This window comes from Danio rerio, chromosome 4, assembly GCF_049306965.1.
Source record: "Danio rerio strain Tuebingen ecotype United States chromosome 4, GRCz12tu, whole genome shotgun sequence".
NCBI classification, from domain to species: Eukaryota; Metazoa; Chordata; class Actinopteri; order Cypriniformes; family Danionidae; genus Danio; species Danio rerio.
This window is the reverse complement of record NC_133179.1, coordinates 38,931,026-38,956,939: the sequence shown is the minus strand read 5'-3', so window position 1 is coordinate 38,956,939 and position 25,914 is coordinate 38,931,026. Positions and strand designations below refer to the sequence as shown.

General features: G+C 38.4%; 1 long non-coding RNA gene, 9 other non-coding genes and 1 pseudogene across 10 annotated transcripts in view; 10 read left to right on the top strand and 1 right to left on the bottom strand.

Annotated features, from left to right (window-relative positions):
- The window catches only part of LOC141381752 (uncharacterized), a 537,547-nt gene that overhangs the window by 247,462 nt on the left and 264,171 nt on the right, over positions 1–25,914 (top strand). The gene's annotated exons all lie outside the window — the stretch shown is intronic.
- On the bottom strand, positions 744–817 carry trnat-cgu (transfer RNA threonine (anticodon CGU)). Its single transcript has one exon. It is a non-coding gene; the product is annotated as a tRNA-Thr (tRNA).
- trnar-ucu (transfer RNA arginine (anticodon UCU)) lies at positions 9,571–9,652 on the top strand. The gene has a single exon. It is a non-coding gene; the product is annotated as a tRNA-Arg (tRNA).
- trnas-gcu (transfer RNA serine (anticodon GCU)) lies at positions 10,212–10,293 on the top strand. Its single transcript has one exon. It is a non-coding gene; the product is annotated as a tRNA-Ser (tRNA).
- Positions 10,842–10,923, top strand: trnas-gcu (transfer RNA serine (anticodon GCU)). The gene has a single exon. It is a non-coding gene; the product is annotated as a tRNA-Ser (tRNA).
- Positions 11,456–11,537, top strand: trnas-gcu (transfer RNA serine (anticodon GCU)). The gene has a single exon. It is a non-coding gene; the product is annotated as a tRNA-Ser (tRNA).
- On the top strand, positions 12,706–12,787 carry trnas-gcu (transfer RNA serine (anticodon GCU)). The gene has a single exon. It is a non-coding gene; the product is annotated as a tRNA-Ser (tRNA).
- Positions 13,950–14,031, top strand: trnas-gcu (transfer RNA serine (anticodon GCU)). Its single transcript has one exon. It is a non-coding gene; the product is annotated as a tRNA-Ser (tRNA).
- trnas-gcu (transfer RNA serine (anticodon GCU)) lies at positions 16,229–16,310 on the top strand. The gene has a single exon. It is a non-coding gene; the product is annotated as a tRNA-Ser (tRNA).
- On the top strand, positions 19,149–19,269 carry LOC137494171 (5S ribosomal RNA; annotated as a pseudogene).
- trnal-uag (transfer RNA leucine (anticodon UAG)) lies at positions 25,551–25,632 on the top strand. The gene has a single exon. It is a non-coding gene; the product is annotated as a tRNA-Leu (tRNA).

Below are 25,914 nucleotides of genomic sequence, written 5' to 3'. Positions count from 1 at the left end.
GGTTTCCGACGAGTCATTCCTCAAGCCCACTAGGCCCTACACCGTTTTCTAATCTCCCTTATTTAAAACAGCTCAATTAAGTCATTGGCTTTATTGTAGAGTACCCCTAGTATCTGAGCCTGCACTGCACAATGAAAGAAAGAAGCAAAACGGGATGGACAGATGCCTAAAATGTTAGAAACGCACCACACCTTAAGTCAGTGAAGAAAAAGAGCAAAGCTTGCGACTGGTGGGACTCGAACCCACAACCTTTGAATGGCTCAGCTCACAGCCTAGAAGTCCAATGCGCTATCCATTGCGCCACAGAGCCCAAGTGCTCTGCTTCCTCTAGAACTGTTGGACAGAAAGCACTTTTTAGTACTCTCTGGCCCATGAAAGAACAGCCAACTGCGGACAAGGCACTGCTGGAATTCAAAGCCAGGATCTCCTGTTTACTAGACAGGCACTTTGACCAACTAAGCCACAGTGCCAAACGACCTTGACACAGGCTAAATGTTTAATTCCAAAAAAAAAAAAAAAACTAACAACGGTAGCGCTGCATGTGGGAATGTCTGGACTTGAAATATTAAAGTTCAATTGGTTAGGCATTACCACACTATGCTATATAAAGGCATCGTCCAAAGCCCTCTTGAACGAGCAGCGTTCTTAAGGATTTGAGCTTTGTTAAGAAACCGACTGCTAAACATCCCGCTGCGTAAACACTCGTTACTCTTAACAAAAAGCATACGCGAAACCTGTACATTAGGCACTGCTGGGATTTGAACCCAGGATCTCCTGTTTACGAGACAGGCGCTTTGACCAACTAAGCCACAGCACCAACGCTGAATAGGAGGCAAGACGTATTTGCACACAGAGACTAAAAAAAGAGTCTGGATGATCATGTCTCAAGCCTGACCATGTCATCCAAACTGTTGGAATATCTATCTCTATTCCATGCTTGTTCAAGAGAAAAGGTCAGGAGAGGGTTTTCTTCAATGCCAAAAATATTAGTAATTTATTAGATACAAATGAATAGTTCGATGACAGAGCTCTGGGTTACGTTACCCCAATGCAATACAAGAATTACATTCAAGAGGTTCGCAACTGACTTACATTTCCTGACTCCAGTATATATATACACAACTGATCTTAACAGGTGGAGTTTTGGTTTAACGTCACTTATCAGTCATTCTGCAGTCCCTTGGCTCTTTGCAACCCCTGGACATTACTTCCTCTTTCTGCAACCTTTCTCTGCATACCAGAACTGAACAATTACGTGCATCTTTAATATATTTCACAACTTCTACAAGCATCAGGACAACTTGTGACATGTCTTGACTATAGTTCTGGAACAAAGGCCCCCACCCTCAATTTATTCTTATTCTGCTTTTCCACTTGTCAGCAGTTCTTCTAAAAAGTATGCAGCACAGTAAAAAAGAGGAAGTTTGTCTGGTCAAGACGTTTTATAATACAAAAGAGAAAGATTGATTAATCTGTTTTTAGTCTAAACATTTTTCTAATAAAAAATAATAAAAAGAATAAAAATAAAAATAAATTCCTTTTCTCCAACAATTCCCCTTTTCTGCTCCTCTCTGGAGCAGACAAAAACAAAAGCAGATAATCAAATCCCCACAAAAATGTCCAATTGTCATTACTGCAGGACTTTGCCTAAATCCCTGTTTTACCTCTTATTCAAAATAATCTTTAACATCCTAGTGCTTCTTCATTATGTTAAATGATGCCCAAAAACCCTTTTAACTCAATTTCTTTAACTTTTCTGGATTCAGTTTATAATTTTCACACTCTTGGTTCTCCTCTTCGGTGTTGCAGTCTCTTCCTTCTTGAAGTCACTCCGATATCTTCTTTTGCTAAGGATTATACTTGCTATATTTAGGCTTATTAATCCCAACACTCTTATTAACTTCCAATTATCCCATAATAAAAATGTTCCATTCTCATACACTTTATCAATAAAGGTAATTAATTTTTTCTTCTTCTTCTTCCCCACCAAAACTAAAATAAGAATGAGAATAATAAAAATGTAAATAAAATTAAAAAACTCCAACATTTAAAAAATAAAATCTGATCTAAAGGAAATGCACTCCCATTGAAAATCCCACAGTATGAATAAAATCTACACAGCAAATTTTAGATAGTAGATTTAACTACCTTAGAGTTAAAATTAACACTCCCTCAGAGTTTATATGGGAACCACTATAAGTGTTAAAAATAATTGTGTTAATTAGCAAACTCTTATAGTGTAAAATATCTGTTAAATTTCCGAAAAAATACCAGCAGGTGTGGTTGCCAGAATCTTTCTGTGAAAAACATGGAAGTTTTATATAACTGTATAAATTTACAAAAAGTAACCATATTTCATTAACTTATACATTGTTCATTTTACAATATCATAGCTTAGTGCACATAAATTTATGGTCTTTAGATGCAATAATGTTTTCATGTGTGATTGCAATTAGCAAACAGATTTTGACTGCATTAGTAACTACACATTTACTTTTAAACAAAAGAAGATGCAGCATAACATCAAATATTCTCAGTTCATCTTGGACTTGAACAGAGACGCTATTATTCTCCACAATGGTGACACAAAAACCTGTTTAGCAGTTTTTTTTTTTTTTTTTTTTTTTTTTTTTTTAGATTTTACGGAAAAATACCAGCAGCTGTGGTTGCCAGTAATCTGCTGTTTTTAACATTCATAAATTCAGTTTACAGAATATTTCTGTTAAAAGCACATTCAACAGTCTGTATTTTCATAGATCTCACACTGCAAATTTTAGATTTAGTAGATTTAACTTCCTTAGAGTTAAAATTAACACTCCCTCAGTGTTTATATGGGAACCACTATAAGTGTTAAAATAACACTTTTGAAAGTGTTAAATTTTTTAACACCCAGAGTGTTAATTAGCAAACTCTTATTGTGTAAAATATCTGTTAAATGTATGTCAAAATACTGGCAGCAGTGGTTGCCAGTAATCTGCTGTTTTCAACATTTTACATTCGTAAATTCAGATCCAGAATATTTCTGTTAAAAACAAATCCCACAGTCTGTATTTCTCATTCGAACACACGTAAGCCTTAAATTCCAGAGCAAAATCCTCACTAGTGTTCTCACTACAGAGGGCTGAACACTCAGACAGTGATGAAGTTAATGAGACAATTAAGTGTCTAATTAAAGGAGGATTGAGAATTGTTGATGAACAACTGTTAACAAGCAGAATCACTGAAGGACAGAAAATCATAAGCCAAAACCAAAGATGAAATCAACTGAGAAAAAAAACTCTAAATAAAATAATAATCAATAAAAATAAAACAAATTACACAGTAAAAAAATGTCATTTTTTAACATCTTAAAAAAACTCATCAAATAAACAACTTATCATGGAGCTTCACCTATTACTGACCTGATTTCTGTCATGTGAACAAAAGCTCTTAATGAAATTTCTGTTGTTCATTTGAAGTCACCATGATGGAGGACAGAGTCTGCTTTAGTCAGGCTCTTCAACTTCTTACTATAAATGTCTTTTATTTTGGCTGCTATAGATAGTGTTAATTACACTATTTAACATATAGCAAGAAAAGCCTAAAGAAAGTTAAAGTATCAGTCTAAAGAGATTATTTATGATAATGTAGCCTTCCATTCCTGCTTGTTTTCTAATTCAATATCATATGTGATATGTGTGAGAAATAAATAATATACATAAATGGAACCACTGAAACTCCAATAATATAAAACCAATATTTACAATAAGAATGTTTGATCTATGGCAAAACTTAAAAACACACAGACATCAATAATTAGTCTTTGAATCTCAATAATGGTGACAAACAAAAAAAATAAAAATCAAGTAAAAAAAAAAACACTACTGAAATATCACCTCCCAAAAACAACACAAAATAAAGGAAAATAAAGAGATTGTAAGAACATAAAGCTGCATAATTTATTCATGCTGCAATGCATGCTGGGAGCTTTGTACTATGCTGGCACCCAGCATGAACTATGCAGCTTTTTTTTTTTTTTTAGCAACCACGGTTGAGGTTCATATCCTGATTCTTGATGCCTGTGTGTTATATGAGCAAGCTGGAGCTTGAATGTTTAGTGCATGACACTCTAATTATTAATTGCATCCTATTTTTTTGTTTTATCTTCTATGAAGAGCAGCAGACTGCCAGTAGTATTGTCCCATGCAGTTTTAATATAACTATATTTGCATATTTTTATGAATCAACTCATTAAACACCTGAAATTATATCTATAACAATTAAGCATATACAGTATAGTTTCTCTTGATCTTTCTTGCTATAGCTAATGAGTTTTAAAAACATTAGAATATAAGAGTAAAGCTTCAAGATCTCAAATAAGCAGCCTCTGATCTCTATGATGGTGAGGTCAAATGAAATATTTTAATAAAAAAATATAAACCTCTGTTCATTGTCAAATATTCTTACAGAAATGAAGTCAAACTGTAATCAGTGAAGCTGCTTATACTATTATTTAATGGAGTTGTTTAATCCTCTGTTTTATTTCAGTTGGTTTGGTGTGAGGCTGTGTCTGTAGTTTTATTTCTTCCTTCAGTTTCTTATTCCTTCAGTGATTGTGCTTATTAACAGCAGGTGTTCAACAGCAGGTGTCTGAATTCACTTATTTGTGGTCATTCCCTCTGTCTAGTGGACTAAACTAATTGACTAATTTAAGGGCCAGGTGAATGAGGGTGTGGCGAGATTTCAGACACTCTGATTAGTTTCTCAAATACAAGGGTTTTCTACAAAGGTAGATACATGTTACTCTGTGTGACAAGAAGGCAAATCAGCTTCTAACGCCGAGAGGGTTATTTTACCTTTATCTAACTCTAGAATTTTAACACTTTACTCTGAATTACCACAACACTTGAAATTTAACACCAATGAATTTGCTGTGTATGTTTTTGTGTGTGTGTGTGTGAGAGAGTCTGTATTTGTGTTTGTGTGTGCACGGCATACAGTGTGTGTGTGTGTGTCCATGTGCATGTGTGTGTGAGAGAGAAAGTCTGTTTGTGTGTGTGTGTGTGTTTGTGTGTGCGTGCTTTCGTGCGTGTGTGTGTGTGTGCGTGCTTTTTGTGCGTGTACGTGTTTGTGTGCGTGCGTGTGTGTTTGTGTGCGTGCGTGCGTGTATGTGTGTGTGCGCGTGTGCCTGTGTGTGTGTGTATGTGTTCACTGTTATGTGTGTGTGCGTGTGAGTGTGTGTGTGTGTGTCAGTCTTCATCAGTGTCATCATTGATGTTGATGAAGTGTCCTCCAGGATGCTGCCGTGTTCAGATCAGCTCATTCTTGTCTACAGATTGATCTTCTTCATTGTTTCTCTGTTGTTTGAGCACAAATAATAAAAGTCAATGTCAAATCCACTGCTGATATTAGAATGTGATGATGAACATGGAAATGTCTGAATCCTGTCTGAATCTCTGTCAAATCTTGAATCAACTGTAGAGAAATCCAGCAGCTCAATGAATAAAGGAGAAATGAAGTGTGACGTTTGTTTCTGCTCTTCTGGTCTTCTTCTTCTTCATGATTTGACTTGAACTGAACAATAAAAACACATTTATTCCAGTATTTATTGATCTGTTCATGTTAGTTGATGACAGTAAAGTTGTTCTCTGTTAGTTCTTGTTGACTCTCAGTGCATTAACTGATGTTCACAAGCACAACTGTGGATTATTAATGCTTAATAAAGCAAATAAATCAAGCTCAGTAATGTCTGTGTCCAGTAATAAGCCTGTAACTCTTGACTAGATGAGGAGTTTTCAGTGTTGGATTGACTAAAGTAGAAAAACACAGTTTAGCTGAAGCTTTCCTGCTGCGCTCAGAGAAATAAAGGCTTCTGCTCCATCAAGACCAACACAGAGACACTGAGGACGAGCTTCTGAACACAGACCAGACGCTCTCTCAATCACAACACACACAGCACACACACATTCAGCACGTCTGTGGACACATCTGCACATTCAGCCACAGTTACACACACACACACACACACACACACACACACACACACACACACACACACACACACACACACACACACACACACATACTGGTTTTTGTGGTATAGAAGGACTTTGATCACCAAACAAGTTGGGTGGTGGTATAAGGGGACACCCCTTTCCCGATGTCCTACAGATATAATAAACATATCAAAAATTTTGTTTTCCTCTGCAGATCTCATACATCACTTTGGATTATCTATACACACATTAAAATGGATCATTATACTGTATGATATTATGGTGGTGTACAAGGACAGCCACGGCCCTTCCAAAAATGTTCCCGCCTATTACATAATTGGTCTATATAGGGACCTATTGAATTATTAGGACAGTAATTTTACAACACACACAACATGTCAGTTCTCTGCATTAGAGGGACCAGTGTGTTTCAGAGGTACACGATCATACACAACACACAAACACAGCACTATGCTACATTACCAAGACTGAGGTGGTTAAAGAGTACTCGCCTTTACAATACACAACTGCAAATCATACATTATGAGACACATGTAATCTACTGTTACAGGGTCATCCACAACCTACTACTACTACTAGCATATCACGACTGAAGTGTTTAAAGCGTACTGGAACTTACACACAATACATAGCACAACATACAACATAGTGTTTTAAATGTACATTAATAATGACTTGAAATTGCTGCATACAAACAAAACGTGAGTAAAATCATTCAATTCAGACAATAAATAAACAGTCAGTCAAACAAACTATCAATGAATCAATTGTGCAATTTTTGTTTTGAAAACATTTCTCAACAATTACATTTTGTTATCTGGATTTGATCATTTCCCTGTTCATCACTGTAAAGCGTCTTTGACACAATCTGCATTGCATAGGCACTTTATTAATAAAAATGACTTGAAATTGCTAAGATGCAATTACCAACAACTTGAAGTTAGTGAAATCAGTGAGTTGGTTAAAAAACAGGCATGCCAAATATTGTAAGTACCTCACTAAACAGGCAGTAAACATGAGATTGACTCTTACAGTGCGTTCAAGCGTTGTTGACGAGACTGTCAAAGTAGCCAGAAGTCATTAATTTTCAAAGAGGAGCTGGAGGCGAGCTAAGGCGAAAGCAGTGCGGTGCATTTGGGCAATGTGGGCATCAAGGAGGGCTAAAATCAGGTCAACCTCGTGGTAATGAGCTATGACACAGTTCGATGGAAAATTATCTGACTGTACTAGTCCACTGTTTAAACAGCTTGTGCAGAACGCTGCCCAATAAAGATTCTGACCACGCGAGTTCCCAAACAAAACAGAGTTAAACCGTTTTTTTTAATGTGGAATAGGCACAAATTAATATTAATGTTAAGACCAAGGCTAATAAACGTCTATAAACGACCCTTTCACACAGTGTTACCTGGTAAATATCCAGAAAATATCTGGAACGTCTTTACCAGTAAGTTAAAACATGTACTGTTCACACAGGCAACGATGTTCTGGAATTTTTCTGGAAAAGACCATTCACTCATACATTACATAATACTGGTAAAAACTTCCATTAACACCATTAGGCAGCAATGAGCTGTAAATGACAGTGCTTGTATTTGTAGCTTGAAAGCGGTCAAGCTTTTTGTTGATAGTTTCACTTTTATTTAAAACTTTAGGATTTATGCAGCTGCGTTTGTCCAAGACAAAACAAAACACTGAACTACAGGGGGGAAAAACATTGTCGCTAGCATCCGTTGACCAACTACACATTTGACTACATTACAAATTCTGTTAATGGATAGTTGTGAACTACTTCGATAAAGGAACGTTTTCATACGTCAGAAGTTTGGGCATCTTGCTAGATACTGATATACTTGAAACAAAAGACTAGGGTGTTGTACTAAAATTTTACGCACGCACGCTTGTCACACAGCTTGCAGGTAAACTCACAGCATGTATTGTACATTCATAATCCATTCCCCCACCTTTTAAAATCACTCTCATAAACGGTCAAACTATAGTAAATTATTCGACGTAAATCTCAAAATACATGCAATTTAAAACACATTAATATTTAAAAACAAGTATGACATGTTTTACATAGATACTGTACTGAATGTACTTAAGCTTAACAAGTTAAGCAAATTTCAACAAACGTTATATCATGTAAACGAAATAAACACCCTTTGATAAATCTCAAGCCACTTTTTTTATCGAGGAGCTGGCCTGTTCCTGTTGCCCTCATCTGATGGCCAAACTCCTGTGCTGGCAAACTTTTTCAGACGTGAAATCTAGTCAGCGTCTGACATGGCTTTGTGGAATTTTTCAGACATTTTTTCTCCTATAAATTAAACGGTTTTAGATTAAAGTATCCAAATTTGAAATACAAAACACTAAAACATTAATACGTGCAATTATGTAGATTTTCTTATCTTTTTTAAGAAATCACTATCAGAAAAAAAATCCTGAACTTTAAACAAAACGATGCTGTGCTCTGTCGAATGATGCTGTTTGTCGAAAATCACTGAAGGTCAAGAAACTTTTTTGACCTCTGACCCGCCTCCAGATGACCCTGTTATTCCTTCGTGTACCTTCGGCTCAGTTCGGAAAATTGATTGACATCTGACTAACCTGTTTGACTGCACACCTAGCGGTGAATCTTGGAATGGTTCCTTCCCCAGCTTTAACATTGCCATGACTCTGATTGGTCAAATGTTGAAAATGTTGAGAACTACGGTCCGCGATTGGCTGCAAATGTTGAGACGCTGCAACGTGATTGGCTACAATGTTGGACCCAATCGCTCCGATTGGCTCTTATCTTCAACATTTGTGAAATATTGATGGACAATCCTTCAGCAGCTGGCATTGCTAATCCATTGTGCTCTTTAAATCCCATCCTCATCGCTATATGTCCTGGCATTCGAGAGAGCCTGGTGCTTCTGTGGAACTTGTTTTACTCTCACTCTTTTAGCGTTTTGAAGGATGTTGTTGCAAAATTTTATTACAAAGTGGCCAAGTCAATCGAATCCCATCCTTGTCGTTCAAATGCTTTGGCGTTTGAAAGAGGCCGATGCTTTTGTGAAAGGTGTTTTACTCGCACTCTCTTAGCGGTTTGAAGGATGTTGTTGCAAAATTTTATGTCACCTTTATAAAAAAAGAGCTGCAAATACAAACATATATGCCATAGTCCAGCCCCCATCATGAAAGTGAGTACATACATGACGTGGTGGAAGAGTCCATCGAATCCCATCCTTGTCGCTCAAATGCTCTGGCATTTGAAAGAGGCCGGTGCTTCCGTGGAAGGTGTTTTACTCGCACACTCTTATCGTTTTGAAGGATGTTGTTGCAAAATTTAACGTCATCTTTACCGAAAATAGCAGCCAATATATACAGAAATGCCGTAGTCCAGCCCCCAACAGGAAAGTGAGTACATACATGACGGGGTGGCCGAGTCCATCGAATCCCATTTTTGTCGTTCATTTACTCTGTCGTTCATACGGCAAAACTGAAAGTCATCTTACAGAAAATAGTTGCAGAAACAAACATTTACAATTATGTGCCACTGTCCGGCCTCCACCAGAGAAGAAAGAAAATACATGATGAGGTGGCCGAGTGGTTAAGGCAATGGACTTCTAATCCATTGTGCTCTGCACGCGTGGGTTTGAATCCCGTCCTCGTTGCTCATATGTTCTGGCATTCGAGAGATTTTATGGTGTTTCTGTAGAAGTACTTTTACTCTCACTCTTTTAGTGTTTTGAAGGATGTTGTTGCAAAATTTTAAGTCATCTTTATCGAAAATAGCTGCAAATACAAACATATATGCCATAGTCCAGCCCCCAACAGGAAAGTGAGTACATACATGACGAGGTGGAAGGGTCCATCGAAACCCATCCTTGTCGTTCAAAAGCTCGGGCGTTTGAAAGAGGCCGGTGCTTCTGTGGAAGGTGTTTTACTCGCACGCTCTTATCGTTTTGAAGGATATTGTTGCAAAATTTACCGTCATCTTTACCGAAAACAGCAGCCAATATATACAGAAATGGCGTAGTCCAGCCCCCAACAGGAAAGTGAGTACATACATGACGGGGTGGTCGAGTCTATCGAATCCCATTTTTGTCGTTCATTTGCTCTGTCGATCATACGGCAAAATTGAAAGTCATCTTACCGAAAATAGTTGCAGAAACATACATTTACAATTATGTTCCACAGTCCGGCCTCCACCAGAGAAGATGTCAAGTACGTGACGTGGTGGCCGAGTGGTTAAGGCGGTGGACTGCTAATCCATTGTGCTCTGCACGCGTGGGTTCGAATCCCATCCTCGTCGCTTGTATGTTCTGGTGTTTGAGAGATTATGGTGTTTCTGCAGAAGTTCTCTCACTCTTTAAGCGTTTTGAAGGATGTTGTTGCAAAATTTTATGTCCACTTTATCGAAAATAGCTGCAAATACAAACATATGCCATAGTCCAGCCCCCACCATAAAAGTGAGTACATACATGACGAGGTGGAAGAGTCCATCGAATCCCATCCTTGTCGTTCAAAAGCTCTGGCGTTTGAAAGAGGTCGGTGCTTCCGTGGAAGGTGTTTTACTCTCACGCTCTTATCGTTTTGAAGGATGTTGTTGCAAAATTTAACGTCATCTTTACCGAAAATAGCAGCAAATACATACAGAAATGCCGTAGTCCAGCCCCAAACAGGAAAGTGAGTACATACATGATGGGGTGGCCGAGTCCATCGAATTCCATTTTTACGTTCATTTGCTCTGTCGTTCATACGGCAAAATTGAAAGTCATCTTACCGAAAATAGTTGCAGAAACATACATATACAAATTTGTGCCACAGTCCGGCCTCAACCAGAGAAGAAGGAAAGTATGTGACGAGGTGGCCGAGTGGTTAAGGCGATGGACTGCTAATCCATTGTGCTCTGCACGCGTGGGTTCGAATCCCATCCTCGTCGTTTGTGTGTTCTGTTATTTGAGAGATCATGATGTTTCTGTAGAAGTTCTCTCACTCTTTTAGCGTTTTGAAGGATGTTGTTGCAAAATTTTATGTCCACTTTATCGAAAATAGCTGCAAATACAAACATATGCCATAGTCCAGCCCCCACCATAAAAGTGAGTACATACATGACGAGGTGGAAGAGTCCATCGAATCCCATCCTTGTCGTTCAAATGCTCTGGCGTTTGAAAGAGGCCGGTGCTTCCGTGGAAGGTGTTTTACTCGCACACTCTTATCGTTTTAAGGGATGTTGTTGCAAAATTTAACGTCATCTTTACCGAAAATAGCAGCAAATACATACAGAAATGCTATAGTCCAGCCCCCAACAGGAAAGTGAGTGTATACATGACGGGGTGGCCGAGTCCATTGAATCCCATTTTTGTCGTTCATACGGCAAAACTGAAAGTCATCTTACCGAAAATAGTTGCAGAAACATACATTTAAAAATATGTGCCACAGTCCGGCCTCCACCAGAGAAGAAGGAAAGGCTGGATGAGGTGGCCGAGTGGTTAAGGCGATGGACTGCTAATCCATTGTGCTCTGCACGCATGGGTTCGCATCCCATCCTTGTCGCTCATATGTTCTGGTATTTGAGACATCATGGTGTTTCTGTAGAACTTCTTTTATTCTCACTCTATTAGCGTTTTGAAGGATGTTGTTGCAAAATTTTATGGCAACTTTATCGGAAATGGCTGCAAATACAAACATATGCCATAGTCCAGCCCCCATCATGAAAGTGAGTACATACATGACAAGGTGGAAGGGTCTATCGAATCCCATCCTTGTCGTTTGAATGCTCTGGCATTTGAAAGAGGCCGGTGCTTCCGTGGAAGGTGTTTTACTCGCACACTCTTATCGTTTTGAAGGATGTTGTTGCAAAATTTAACGTCATCTTTACCGAAAATAGCAGCCAATATATACAGAAATGCCGTAGTCCAGCCCCCAACAGGAAAGTGAGTACATACATGACGGGGTGGCCGAGTCCATTGAATCCCATTTTTGTCGTTCATACGGCAAAACTGAAAGTCATCTGCCCGAAATAGTTGCAGAAACATACATTTACAATTATGTGCCACAGTCCGGCCTCCACCAGAGAAGAAGGAGAGAACGCGACGAGGTGGCAGAATGGTTAAGGTGATGCACTGCTAATCCATTGTGCTCTGCACGCGTGGGGTCGAATCCCAACCTCGTCGCTCATATGTTCTGGTATTTGAGAGATCATGGTGTTTCTGTAGAAGTACTCTCACTCTTTAAGCGTTTTGAAGGATGTTGTTGCAAAATTTTATGTCAACTTTATCGAAAATAGCTGAAAATACAAACATATGCCATAGTCCAGCCCCCATCATGAAAGTGAGTACATACATGACAAGGTGGAAGGGTCTATCGAATCCCATCCTTGTCGTTCGAATGCTCTGGCGCTTAAATGAGGCCGGTGCTTCCGTGGAAGGTGTTTTACTTGCACACTCTTATCGTTTTGAAGGATGTTGTTGCAAAATTTAACGTCATCTTTACCGAAAATAGCAGCCAATATATACAGAAATGCCGTAGTCCAGCCTCCAACAGGAAAGTGAGTACATACTTGACGGGGTGGCCGAGTCCATTGAATCCCATTTTTGTCGTTCATTTGCTCTGTCGTTCATACGGCAAAACTGAAAGTCATCTGACCGAAAATAGTTGCAGAAACATACATTTACAATTATGTTCCACAGTCCGGCCTCCCCCTGAGAAGAAGGAAGCACTTGACGAGGTGGCCGAGTGGTTAAGGCGATGGACTGCTAATCCATTGTGCTCTGCACGCGTGGGTTTGAATCCCATCCTCGTCGCTCAAAAGTTCTGGCATTTGAGAGATCATAGTGTTTCTGTAGAAGTACTCTCACTCTTTAAGCGTTTTGAAGGATGTTGTTGCAAAATTTTATGTCAACTTTATCGAAAATAGCTGAAAATACAAACATGTGCCATAGTCCAGCCCCCATCATGAAAGTGAGTACATACATGACAAGGTGGAATGGTCTATCAAATCCCATCCTTGTCGTTCGAATGCTCTGGCGCTTAAATGAGGCCGGTGCTTCCGTGGAAGGTGTTTTACTCGCACGCTCTTATCGTTTTGAAGGATGTTGTTGCAAAATTTAACGTCATCTTTACCGAAAACAGCAGCCAATATATACAGAAATGCCGTAGTCCAGCCCCCAACAGGAAAGTGAGTACATACATGACGGGGTGGCCGAGTCCATTGAATCCCATTTTTGTCGTTCATACGGCAAAACTGAAAGCCATCTGCCCGAAATAGTTGCAGAAACATACATTTACAATTATGTGCCACAGTCCGGCCTCCACCAGAGAAGAAGGAGAGAACGCGACGAGGTGGCCGAGTGGTTAAGGTGATGCACTGCTAATCCATTGTGCTCTGCACGCGTGGGGTCGAATCCCAACCTCGTCGCTCATATGTTCTGGTATTTGAGAGATCATGGTGTTTCTGTAGAAGTACTCTCACTCTTTAAGCGTTTTGAAGGATGTTGTTGCAAAATTTTATGTCAACTTTATCGAAAATAGCTAAAAATACAAACATATGCCATAGTCCAGCCCCCATCATGAAAGTGAGTACATACATGACGAGGTGGAAGGGTCTATCGAATCCCATCCTTGTCGTTCGAATGCTCTGGCGTTTGAAAGCGGCCGGTGCTTCCGTGGAAGGTGTTTTACTCGCACACTCTTATCGTTTTGAAGGATGTTGTTGCAAAATTTAACGTCATCTTTACCGAAAATAGCAGCCAATATATACAGAAATGCCGTAGTCCAGCCCCCAACAGGAAAGTGAGTACATACATGACGGGGTGGCCGAGTCCATTGAATCCCATTTTTGTCGTTCATTTGCTCTGTCGTTCATACGGCAAAACTGAAAGTCATCTGACCGAAAATAGTTGCAGAAACATACATTTACAATTATGTTCCACAGTCCGGCCTCCCCCAGAGAAGAATGACGCACTTGACGAGGTGGCCGAGTGGTTAAGGCGATGGACTGCTAATCCATTGTGCTCTGCACGCGTGGGTTCGAATCCCATCCTCGTCGCTCAAATGTTCTGGCATTTGAGAGATCATAGTGTTTCTGTAGAAGTACTCTCACTCTTTAAGCGTTTTGAAGGATGTTGTTGCAAAATTTTATGTCAACTTTATCGAAAATAGCTGAAAATACAAACATATGCCATAGTCCAGCCCCCATCATGAAAGTGAGTACATACATGACAAGGTGGAATGGTCTATCAAATCCCATCCTTGTCGTTCGAATGCTCTGGCGCTTAAATGAGGCCGGTGCTTCCGTGGAAGGTGTTTTACTCGCACGCTCTTATCGTTTTGAAGGATGTTGTTGCAAAATTTAACGTCATCTTTACCGAAAACAGCAGCCAATATATACAGAAATGCCGTAGTCCAGCCCCCAACAGGAAAGTGAGTACATACATGACGGGGTGGCCGAGTCCATTGAATCCCATTTTTGTCGTTCATACGGCAAAACTGAAAGCCATCTGCCCGAAATAGTTGCAGAAACATACATTTACAATTATGTGCCACAGTCCGGCCTCCACCAGAGAAGAAGGAGAGAACGCGACGAGGTGGCCGAGTGGTTAAGGTGATGCACTGCTAATCCATTGTGCTCTGCACGCGTGGGGTCGAATCCCAACCTCGTCACTCATATGTTCTGGTATTTGAGAGATCATGGTGTTTATGTAGAAGTACTCTCACTCTTTAAGCGTTTTGAAGGATGTTGTTGCAAAATTTTATGTCAACTTTATCGAAAATAGCTGAAAATACAAACATATGCCATAGTCCAGCCCCCATCATGAAAGTGAGTACATACATGACAAGTGGAAGGGTCTATCGAATCCCATCCTTGTCGTTCGAATGCTCTAGCGCTTAAATGAGGCCGGTGCTTCCGTGGAAGGTGTTTTACTCGCACACTCTTATCGTTTTGAAGGATGTTGTTGCAAAATTTAACGTCATCTTTACCGAAAATAGCAGCCAATATATACAGAAATGCCGTAGTCCAGCCCCCAACAGGAAAGTGAGTACATACATGACGGGGTGGCCGAGTCCATCGAATCCCATTTTTGTCGTTCATTTGCTCTGTCGTTCATACGGCAAAACTGAAAGTCATCTGACCGAAAATAGTTGCAGAAACATACATTTACAATTATGTTCCACAGTCCGGCCTTCACCAGAGAGATGGAACGTATGTGACCAGTTGACCGAGTGGTTAAGGCGATGGACTGCTAATCCATTGTGCTCTGCATGCGTGGGTTCAAATCCCTTCTTCGTCGCTCATATGTTCTGGCATTCGAGAGATCATAGTGTTTCTGTAGAAGTACTCTCACTCTTTAAGCGTTTTGAAGGATGTTGTTGCAAAATTTTATGTCAACTTTATCGAAAATAGCTGAAAATACAAACATATGCCATAGTCCAGCCCCCATCATGAAAGTGAGTACATACATGACAAGGTGGAAGGGTCTATCGAATCCCATCCTTGTCGTTCGAATGCTTTGGCGTTTGAAAGAGGCCGGTGCTTCCGTGGAAGGTGTTTTACTCGCACGCTCTTATCGTTTTGACGGATGTTGTTGCAAAATTTAACGTCATCTTTACCGAAAACAGCAGCCAATATATACAGAAATGCCGTAGTCCAGCCCCCAACAGGAAAGTGAGTACATACATGACGGGGTGGCCGAGTCCATCGAATCCCATTTTTGTCGTTCATACGGCAAAACTGAAAGTCATCTGACCGAAAATAGTTGCAGAAACATACATTTACAATTATGTGCCACAGTCCGGCCTCCACCAGAGAAGATGGAAAGTACGTGACGAGGTGGCTGAATGGTTAAGGCGATGGACTGCTAATCCATTGTGCTCTACATGCGTGTGTTCGAATCCCATCCTCGTTGCTCATATGTTCTGTCATTCGAGAGATCATGGTGTTTCTGTAGAAGTACTTTTACTCTCACTCTTTTAGCGTTTTGAAGGATGTTGTTGCAAAACTTAACGTCATCTTTACCGAAAATAGCAGCAAATACATACAGAAATGTCAGATTCCAGCCCCCATCATGAAAGTGAGTACATACATGACGAGGTGGAAGAATTCATCGAATCCCATTTTTGTCGTTCATTTGATCTGTCGTTCATATGGCAAAACTGAAAGTCATCTTATCGAAAATAGTTGCAGAAACATACATATACAAATATGTGCCACAGTCTGGCCTCTACCAGTGAGGAAGGAAAGGCTGGATGAGGTGGCCGAGTGGTTAAGGCGATGGACTGCTAATCCATTGTGCTCTGCACGCATGGGTTCGAATCCCATCCTCGTCGCTCATATGTTCTGGTATTTGAGAGATCATGGTGTTTCTGTATAAGTTCTCTCACTCTATTAGCGTTTTGAAGGATGTTGTTGCAAAATTTTATGCCAACTTTATCGAAAATAGCTGAAAATACAAACATATGCCATAGTCCAGCCCCCATCATGAAAGTGAGTACATACATGACAAGGTGGAAGGGTCTATCGAATCCCATCTTTGTCGTTCGAATGCTCTGGCGTTTGAAAGCGGCCGGTGCTTCCGTGGAAGGTGTTTTACTCGCACGCTCTTATCGTTTTGAAGGATATTGTTGCAAAATTTAACGTCATCTTTACCGAAAACAGCAGCCAATATATACAGAAATGCCGTAGTCCAGCCCCCAACAGGAAAGTGAGTACATACATGACGTGGTGGCCTAGTCCATCGAATCCCATTTTTGTCGTTCATTTGCTCTGTCGTTCATACGGCAAAACTGAAAGTCATCTTACCGAAAATAGTTGCAGAAACATACATATATAAATATGTGCCACAGTCCGGCCTCTACCAGAGAAGAAGTAAAATATGTGACGAGGTGGCCGAGTGGTTGAAGGCTGATTTATACTTCTGCGTAAAACGCCGGTGTATGCTACGGCACATACTGACGTGCACCTCTCAAAAAATGTAACTACACGTCACAACGACGCGTAGCGTAAGCTCTGTGATTGGTTGGCTTGGTAGCGCTGACGAGTCTGGGCGGGACCGAGAGCCGCGCGAATGGCGCGAGCGATTGTTTACAAGTGTGGAGTCCCATGAAGGAGCTCCGGGTGGAAAGTTTTGTTGTGTATTAACCTCATAGTTAAAGTTGTTGCACGTCCGCCGGTTCCTGCATCAAAATGAGCGAGTTTGAGCCACTTGTACATCCCACTTGCTGGGAGAGAGAGACAGAGCAGAGACGAGACCGGTTGGCAGAATAATAGAGGAGCAAATTTGAACAAAAAGATTAAAATACAGTATGTTATGATTCCTAAACAGTTTAAAAGTGATTTTAGTTGTACTAAATCAAGTTGTACCTGCAAAATAGTTGTTATTTAGTGTGTTAGTGTGTTTAAGAGTGTGTTAAAGTCAGACCGCATGTTGCATTGCGTTTACAGTGCGCTGACGCCATTTTGCAATCGCGTGTGTGTGAGAAGACCATAGAGTGATATAGAAATCGTGAATTTGACAGGTATTCCATTATATTAGTACTAGGGATGTAACGGTATCAGAATTTCACGGTACGGTAATACCTCGGTATGAATGTCACGGTACGGTATTTATTGAATCATTTACAGGAAAAAACAAAACTTATGAAAATACTCCAAAAAAGTGCCAAAAGTGTCAATGACATACAAATTAGCCATCTATCTGTAAGCTTTGAAACAGGAACTTCAATTTTAATAACAAAAAAATATTAAACCATGTAAAAAATAAAGTTTCAATTTAGTATTGTTGAAAACTCATCACATTCAACATTTAATCACACTCAGCCCATCTACCCAGATGAGAGCTCTGCTAGTCGGACTTCTCATCAAGCATCTCCCGCTGGATCTAATCTCACTATATTTATTAAACGGGATATTTCATTTATCTTGTTGTCTTTATCTAACGACATATTCCCTGACTTTGGTCATTGGAATCTATTACTTGTTCTCAGGTAACGTGTTTTGGCTGAGCGCAAAGATAAGTTAATGATTAATGTAACCACGTAGCCTACATTCTGTATATTGACTGATTGCTTGCCTTTATTTCCTATAATGTATAAACTTATTGTATGTTATACTTTTAAAATGGCCATTATCGATTCTTAAAACTGATACTCAGCAAAAGAGAGGGTGTGTTTCGTATTTTCACTGAAATTGAAAGGAGGCAGTTGTTATCGGCTCCGTTTTGTTATAAATATCCACACAGTGAAGATGACGCTCATATATGCAGCAAGACGCGTCAACATGTCTGCTGTCTAAGTTGCTATATTAAAATGAAAATAGGCAGTTCCTTAAATCATGTTTACATTTTATTGTTGACAAAGTGAAACAACGAAGACAGGGTGATGTGAATGAAGTTATAAAGTACACTGTTCCCTTTGAAGATTTACCCGTGTCCTCGGTATAGTCTGCTTTTCCATATCAAACTGAGAAGAAGAGACTGCAGCCATGATCAAACTTGCGAAGTCTGAACTTACACGGAGATAATGCAGGACTGAACTGTGTGTGTTAGGCTACTTAATATTCAGGAAAAGCCCCAATCAGAGAGGCGAACGTCTGCAGCCCCACTTCCGTTTTCAGATGTCTCCGTTTTCCATCATCCACACTGAGACGGAAAAGCAGCGTTTCAGAATGAAAACGGCTTCTCCAGCGTTTTCGAAACGCTCTGTTTTCGGCGCTCGAGAACTCCGGCGTAGTGTGGACGGTTGGCGTAACCGTAGCAAAACTTATGCGTTTTCAAACTAAAACGCATTAGTGTAAACGGGGCCTTAGAGTTTTCCAGCTCTTTTCATCCCCGCTTCTAGCAGCACACTCCATTTCCGCATTACTGGATCTGTAGCGACAACAGACCGCAAGGGATGATGGTCAAGCATGGGCTGATGGCAATTGTAGTTTTCGCTACCTCCCGTTCACTTCATTCGCCTGAGCAAATTTTCTCAGAAGACCTATAGTTTTACCGAGTCATGCGAGTTCGGTAATATCGAAAAAAATTAATATTGCGGTATGACGGTATTTACAATACCGTTACATCCCTAATTAGTACACATATTTCAATTTATCCTTATTTCACCGGATAAAGTAAGAATTTGCCAAAAAGTTAATTCCTTTATTGGACTGCGATTTATTAATACAGCTTTAAGGACTGATTTTCACCCAGGAAATGCCCGATCTCATCTGAACTCGGAAGTAAAGCAGGGTCGGGCCTGGTTAGTACTTGGATGGGAGACCGCCTGGGAATACCAGGTGCTGTAAGCTTCTCGAAGTCCTTCATTTGGCAGCTGATAGACTTCCCCGTGTCACAGCTTCGCTGCCATTATTTTTTCTCGCCTTTAAGGGCATTGTTTCTCTGTCGGTGCTGTGTCGATGCCAGCTGAGCTGCGCTCGTTCCCTGGTGCTGCGCCTGTTTTAAATAGCCAACTCTTGACGGCCTATTTCGCTTACGGCCATACCACCCTGGCAACGCCCCCTTGAGTTTGACTGAGTCATTGCTTTCAAGGAAGTGTGAGGTGGCAGTAGGGAGAGAAAGGCTCTCCCATTTTGATTTGCTTTATTGTTTTTTTTCTTGATTTTGCTTAAATTAAATTGTATTAATTTTGTTTAGTTTTAGTTAAACCCCAGACAGTGTTATCTGTTTGGGGTTAAAACGTTTTGAAAGGATGGACACTTTGGTAAAGGAACTGGAACTAAAAATGGACTATGGCAGCATGGACAAAGCTACTCCTGAAAACAACAATTCAAGAGATTCAAACAACGGCATCGACGATAATGACACATGGGCAACTGTTGTGGCAAGAAGGAGGAAAACTAAATCAGACACAAGTAGAGAAGGAAGTGGAGAAATGCAACAAACTAAAGGTAAAGCAAATGCTGAACACTTGGAAAACAGCCAACAATCAAGTCATAGAAATGAGATGATAAACAAACTGAAAAGTCAAGCTAGATTTCAGCGACAATATAAAAAAGAAACAACTTTGACAATGACTGTGAAAGATCCTGAAAATATCACTGTAACGATGATTATAAAGGCTGTGGAAGATAAGACTGGAATTGGAAAATTGTTTGGACTGAGGAAAAATTTTGACTATGAACTTACTATGGAAAATGAAACGGACTGTGATCCCTTAATGGATGGACTAATGATTAACCAACAATTCTGTCAAATATCAAAACTCTGCGCAACTGAGAGAATGGTTTCTTTCTTAAATTTACCCAACTATATTCAAGATAGTGAAATCATCCAAAAGCTGGTGGACTGGGGAGTTTCTCCAATTCTCCCTCTGAGAAGAAGATATCATCCAGGAACAACTGTGGCTGATGGAACAAGGTTAATCAGGGTGAAATTTCCCAAAGAAGTCAGGACTCTTCCTTACAATGTCAAGTTTGATACAGAGGAAGGACCAAAATATTTTAGAGTCATACATGATCAGCAGATAAAAACATGCAGATTATGTGGAAGTGCTGAACATGAAAAAAAAAGACTGCCCACAATTTGTGTGTAGAGAATGTCTGGAGCAGGGGCATTTTGTGCGGGACTGTAAAGCCCCACGGTGCCAAGGCTGCAAAAAGACAATATTGTGGTGCAGATGTGAATCGGATGAGGAAGAGACTGGAGTTATGGAAACAAATAAACAAATGGAGAAATCAAGCAATGAAGAACGGGAAGAGAAAGTACAGGAATTACCACCGGATGATTTGAATGAACAAGAAGAGGAGCAGGCCATGAGTGAAGAGGATGAAGGAGATACAGCAGAGACTGAGGCACAACATCTAATGAAAGACGATGGACACGACATGGAAGAAGAACATGGAGCAGCAGGTGAAAATACAGAAAGCAGAATTGAGGAAGAGGTAAGCAATGATGATGATAATGAAGAAATAAATATTGGGACTAAAGACAGAACAATAGACAGCATAAACAGAAGACGGAGAAAAACTGTACAATTGAATATTCAGCAAGTGCTTAAGAAACAGAAATTACGAAAGGAAGCAAAAGCAAAATTAAAAACTGACAGAACTGATCTAAGATTTTAGATCATAAAAAAGACTACAAATGATTGATGGATTGTTTCATTTGGATTTTCTTTTGTTTGGATGGCTTGTTTTCTTTTATATTTCTAATGAACAACTTATGTTTGGTTTCAATTAATGTAAGAGGGCTGTCATCCAAAGTGAAGTTTGAAAATGTAATTGCTTTAACAGAAAAATGTGATGTTATATGTATACAAGAGACTGGATGGAATGAAAACATTGCTAAAGATTTTAAAAAATGTTGGGATGGGGAAATATTGTATAATAATGACCCAAATAAGAAAAAAGGCATGGCAATACTAATTAGAAGGGGAATAGGATATACATTTGATGTTTTATTTAAAGATAATTATGGAAGGATTTTAACTATTAAAATTATGAATAAGGATGAAGAAATAACAATATGTAACATACATGCTCCAAATGAAGACCTGGAAAGAGTTACTTTTTTTAAAGATCTAAGTGTTTTAATGAGTGGTTGGATTAATGTTATTGTTTTAGGAGATTTTAATACTGTTTTAGAAAGAATAGATGTAGATGATCATATGGTGTATAGAGCAGATGTTGGAAGAAGAGAACTGAAACACATGATTGAAAAACATAAATATGTAGATGTATGGAGAGAGAGAAATAGAGCCAAAAGAGAATACTCAAGAAGGCAGTGGGTGAATACAGTTTTAAAACAAAGTAGATTAGACTATGTTTTATGTACAAGGAATTTAGAATCTTTTATTTCAAATATTTTTTACAAGATTTTTAGCTGTAGTGACCATGATTTTCTGTATGTAATGATGGATTTCAGTGGAGTTGAAAGAGGACCAGGTGTATGGGTGTTTAATACAGAGCTTTTAAAGAATGATTTTTATAAAATTGAAATGGAAAACATTATTATTAATAGTGTAAATGACGAGTTATATGAGGAAGAAATAAGTGTGTGGTGGGACAATGTAAAATTAGAGGCCAAAAGATTTTCAATAGAATGTTCAAAGAAAATGCAGAAAGCCAAAAGAGCTAAAGAAAGACAATTAAACAAGGAATGGGAGAATGAAATGGAAAAGATAACAGAAGGAAATATGGATATTAGGAGAATAGTGATATTAGAAGAGAAACTGAAAAAACTAGAAGAGGAAAAATGTTTGGGAGCTAGAATAAGAAGTAAGATAAAAAATACAGTGGAAGGAGAAAGAAGTACAAAGTTCTTTTATGATCTTGAAAAAACACGACAAAAAGCAGATTTGATAAAGAATCTCTCAACAAAAGAGAAAACTGTCAAAGATAAAGAAAGTATTTTAAGAACCGTTAAAGATTTTTACGGAACTTTGTTTAAAGCAAAAGGAGTTTATGAAGAAGATAAGGATTTTTTATTAAATCAAATAAAGGTTAAAGTAAGTGAAGAGGATAAAAAACTGTGTGATAGTGATATAACTGAAGATGAGATCAATGAAGCTATAACACAATTAAGTAATGGGAAAAGCCCTGGTTTAGATGGTTTGTCATCTGAATTTTATAAGACTTTTAAAGATGTTTTAATTCCAATTTTAAAAGATCTTTTTATTGCTATTTTTAAAAAAGGACAGTTGAGTGAGAGTATGAAGAAAGGAATGATTAAAATAATTTATAAAAATAAAGGTGATAAAGATGATTTGCAAAATTATAGACCTTTAAGTATGCTTAATACAGATTATAAAATATTAGCAAAGATTTAAGCAAACAGGCTTAAAAAGGTAGTTCCCACTCTTATTACTACTAACCAGGCTTATGGTGTTATAGGAAGAGATATAGCAGACACAGTAACAAGCATCAGAGATTTAATCTGGTACATAAAAGAAAAAAAAGATGAAGGATTTTTATTCAGCATAGATCTAGAAAAGGCTTTTGATAGAGTTGAGCATAGCTATTTATTTGACATAATCCAGAAATTTGGCTTTGGTGAGAATTTTATTAAGTGGATAAAATGTTTTTATACAGATATTTTTAGTTGTTTTAAAATAAATGGATTTTTAACCGACTACATTGAGATTTCTAGATCTATAAGACAAGGATGTCCTTTATCAGCGTTATTATACACATTAGTTGCTGAACCATTAGGCTTAGCTATAAATGGAGAAAAGGAAATTAAAGGGTTTAAAATAGAAATAAATAGAACAGAGCAGAAAATTTTCCAGTATGCTGATGATACCACTCTATTTTTAAAAGATTTTAAAAGTGTTGGAAAAGCTATGGAAATATTTGATAAATATTGTCGAGGATCGGGAGCAAAGGTAAATAAAGAAAAAACTGAATATATGAAGATAGGAAAAGTAGACGTTCCACAAGGAAATTGGGAATATAAAGAACAAAAAAATTACATAAATATCTTAGGCATTACACTGGGATATGATGAAATTAAAGCTAGAGAAATAATTTGGGATGAACTTATAAATAAAATGGAAAAAAGATTATGTTTTTGGAAACAGAGAGTGTTGTTTTTAAAAGGAAAAGTACTGGTATTAAATTCTCTTTTTCTATCTAAGATGTGGTATGTTTTAAGTGTTGTTAGTCTACCTACGTGGGTGTATAAGAAAATAAAAAATATGATTTTAAAGTTTTTATGGGATGATAAACCATCTAAAATTGCATATAACACTATCATTGGAAAGGTGGATGAGGGAGGACTAGGACTCATAGATCCATGGATAAGAATGAAAAGCCTGAGAATTAAAACATTAAAAAAGTTTTTAAATGAAGACAATATTCCATGGAAAAGCATAATGAGTTATTTTATTAATAAATGTGGACAAATAGGAGATGATTTCTTATGGATGGCATTTAAAGACCGCATGATAGAAAATATTCCTGAGTTTTATAAAGAGTTGTTGAGAACATGGAAATGCTTTTATAATAATATACAAACTGAGATTGAAGGGAGAAAACTTTATTTACAGCAACCCCTATTTTTAAATCAGAACAATAAAAGCAAAAAGCAAATGTTTTATGAGAACTGGTATGCAGTGGGTTTTAGACAAGTAAAAGACATTTTATATGAAATAAAACCTGGGTTTTTACCGACTCAAGCAATAATAGATACACTGGAGGAAATAGAAGATGTAGATGATAAAGAAAAAATTGAAGATCAATACAAGAAGTTAAGATTAGCATTACCAGATCACTGGATCAAAACTATTGAAGAAAATGAAAAAGAAACTGAAAATAGAAAAATAAAAGTTTTTTTAAAAATGGATGAAGATAAAATTAGTATCAATGATTGTCCTATCAAGATGTTTTATACATGTTTGTGTAATACTGTGTTTAAAAAACCTAAATCAAGAGAATTTTGGGAAAAGTTATTTGAAAACTTTGATACTTCAAATATATGGAAAAATGTAAGATCAATTTTAAAAAGTCCAGCATTGGAAAACTTTGATTTTATGTTAAGACACAACTGCATAATGACAGAGATAATTTTTAAAAAGATTGGGGTATCACAAGATGATTTGTGTAAAGTGTGTTTGGAAAAAAAGGAAGGCGTGTTACACCTATTTTTAAATTGTAAAAAGTTGAGTGATTTTATGAAGATGTTGAAAACAGTGGTATGTAATTTTCTGTATGATGAAAACATTATTTTAGAAGAATGGGATACACTGTTTTTATTTGGTTTTAATGGGAAAACAAAAAATAAATTTGCTCTTAATTATATGTTGACTCTTGCAAGATATACAATATGGAAAAGAAGAAATATTATGAAACAAAAGAAAAAAGAAATTCCATTGGTTTTGTTGTATAAACAGATTGTGACTGAGGAAATAATGGTTATATATGACTATTGCAAAATGTATGAAAAGATGGACATTTTTGAAAAATGTATTACAAAAAATAATCCATATATTGTACAAACTTGGACTGGTTTTAAAGTTTTCTTACCTGGAGATTTTTAAATATTTTATCTTTTAAATATTTGTATGTATAAATGTCATGATTGTTGATGATGTATTTTTTAATGAAGAAAAAAACAAAAAAAAAAAGCTTGAATCTGCTCAGGAGCAAGTGTCTTTCCCACGATTAGATTGCAGCATCTTAACAAAGTCTGCACTGGAAGTCTCTCTTTGCCATTGCTCCTTTTAGCAAGAGCACCCTATTGAAACAGGAACAGTAAAGATTCACAATTAGAGTAGTAATACTCTATAACTGGATTTGAATATAATAACAACAACAATGTGGGGTCTGCTGTGATGGAATCAGTAACTTTCACTCTTTTGTGAAATAACAGTTACCTTGTAATCAGGTGCTTAAATGCATCGCAGCTGGCTGCCGTAAGGAGAAGACTTCAAATGCCTTGAGGTGTGCTCAAATAGAGACAGAACTGTGGTTGACAGGAAGGTGGGAGTGCTTCCTAAGCTGGTATTAAGGAGGTCTCTTTCTTTGTGGAGGAGCTCCAGCTAGGCATGGCTAAATTGAACTGATTTCCCAGAGCTGTTGCGCTACTTGAAACAAGTTGGTGTCGAAACTGCTCAGGGAACGCAGCGTTGTAAGGTAGCGTGGCCGAGCGGTCTAAGGCGCTGGATTTAGGCTCCAGTCTCTTCGGGGGCGTGGGTTCGAATCCCATCGCTGCCAGGCAGTCCTTTTAGGATGCTTGAGAATGACCTCTCTGCTTGAGCAAACAGACTTGCGAAGAGATACTGCATGCTTCCGCTCACATCCAAATGTAGACTCCTTGGCCAAAGTTGAAGGGCTTCACTAGGAAGCTCTGCGTCTTCTCTGCTGTTTTGCTTCCGTAAAATTGGGCAGAAAAGGGACCACTGCATGGATCCATCTAGGGTAGCATGGCCGAGGGGTCTAAGGCGCTGGATTTAGACTCAAGTCTCTTTGGGGGCGTGGGTTCGAATCCCACCACTG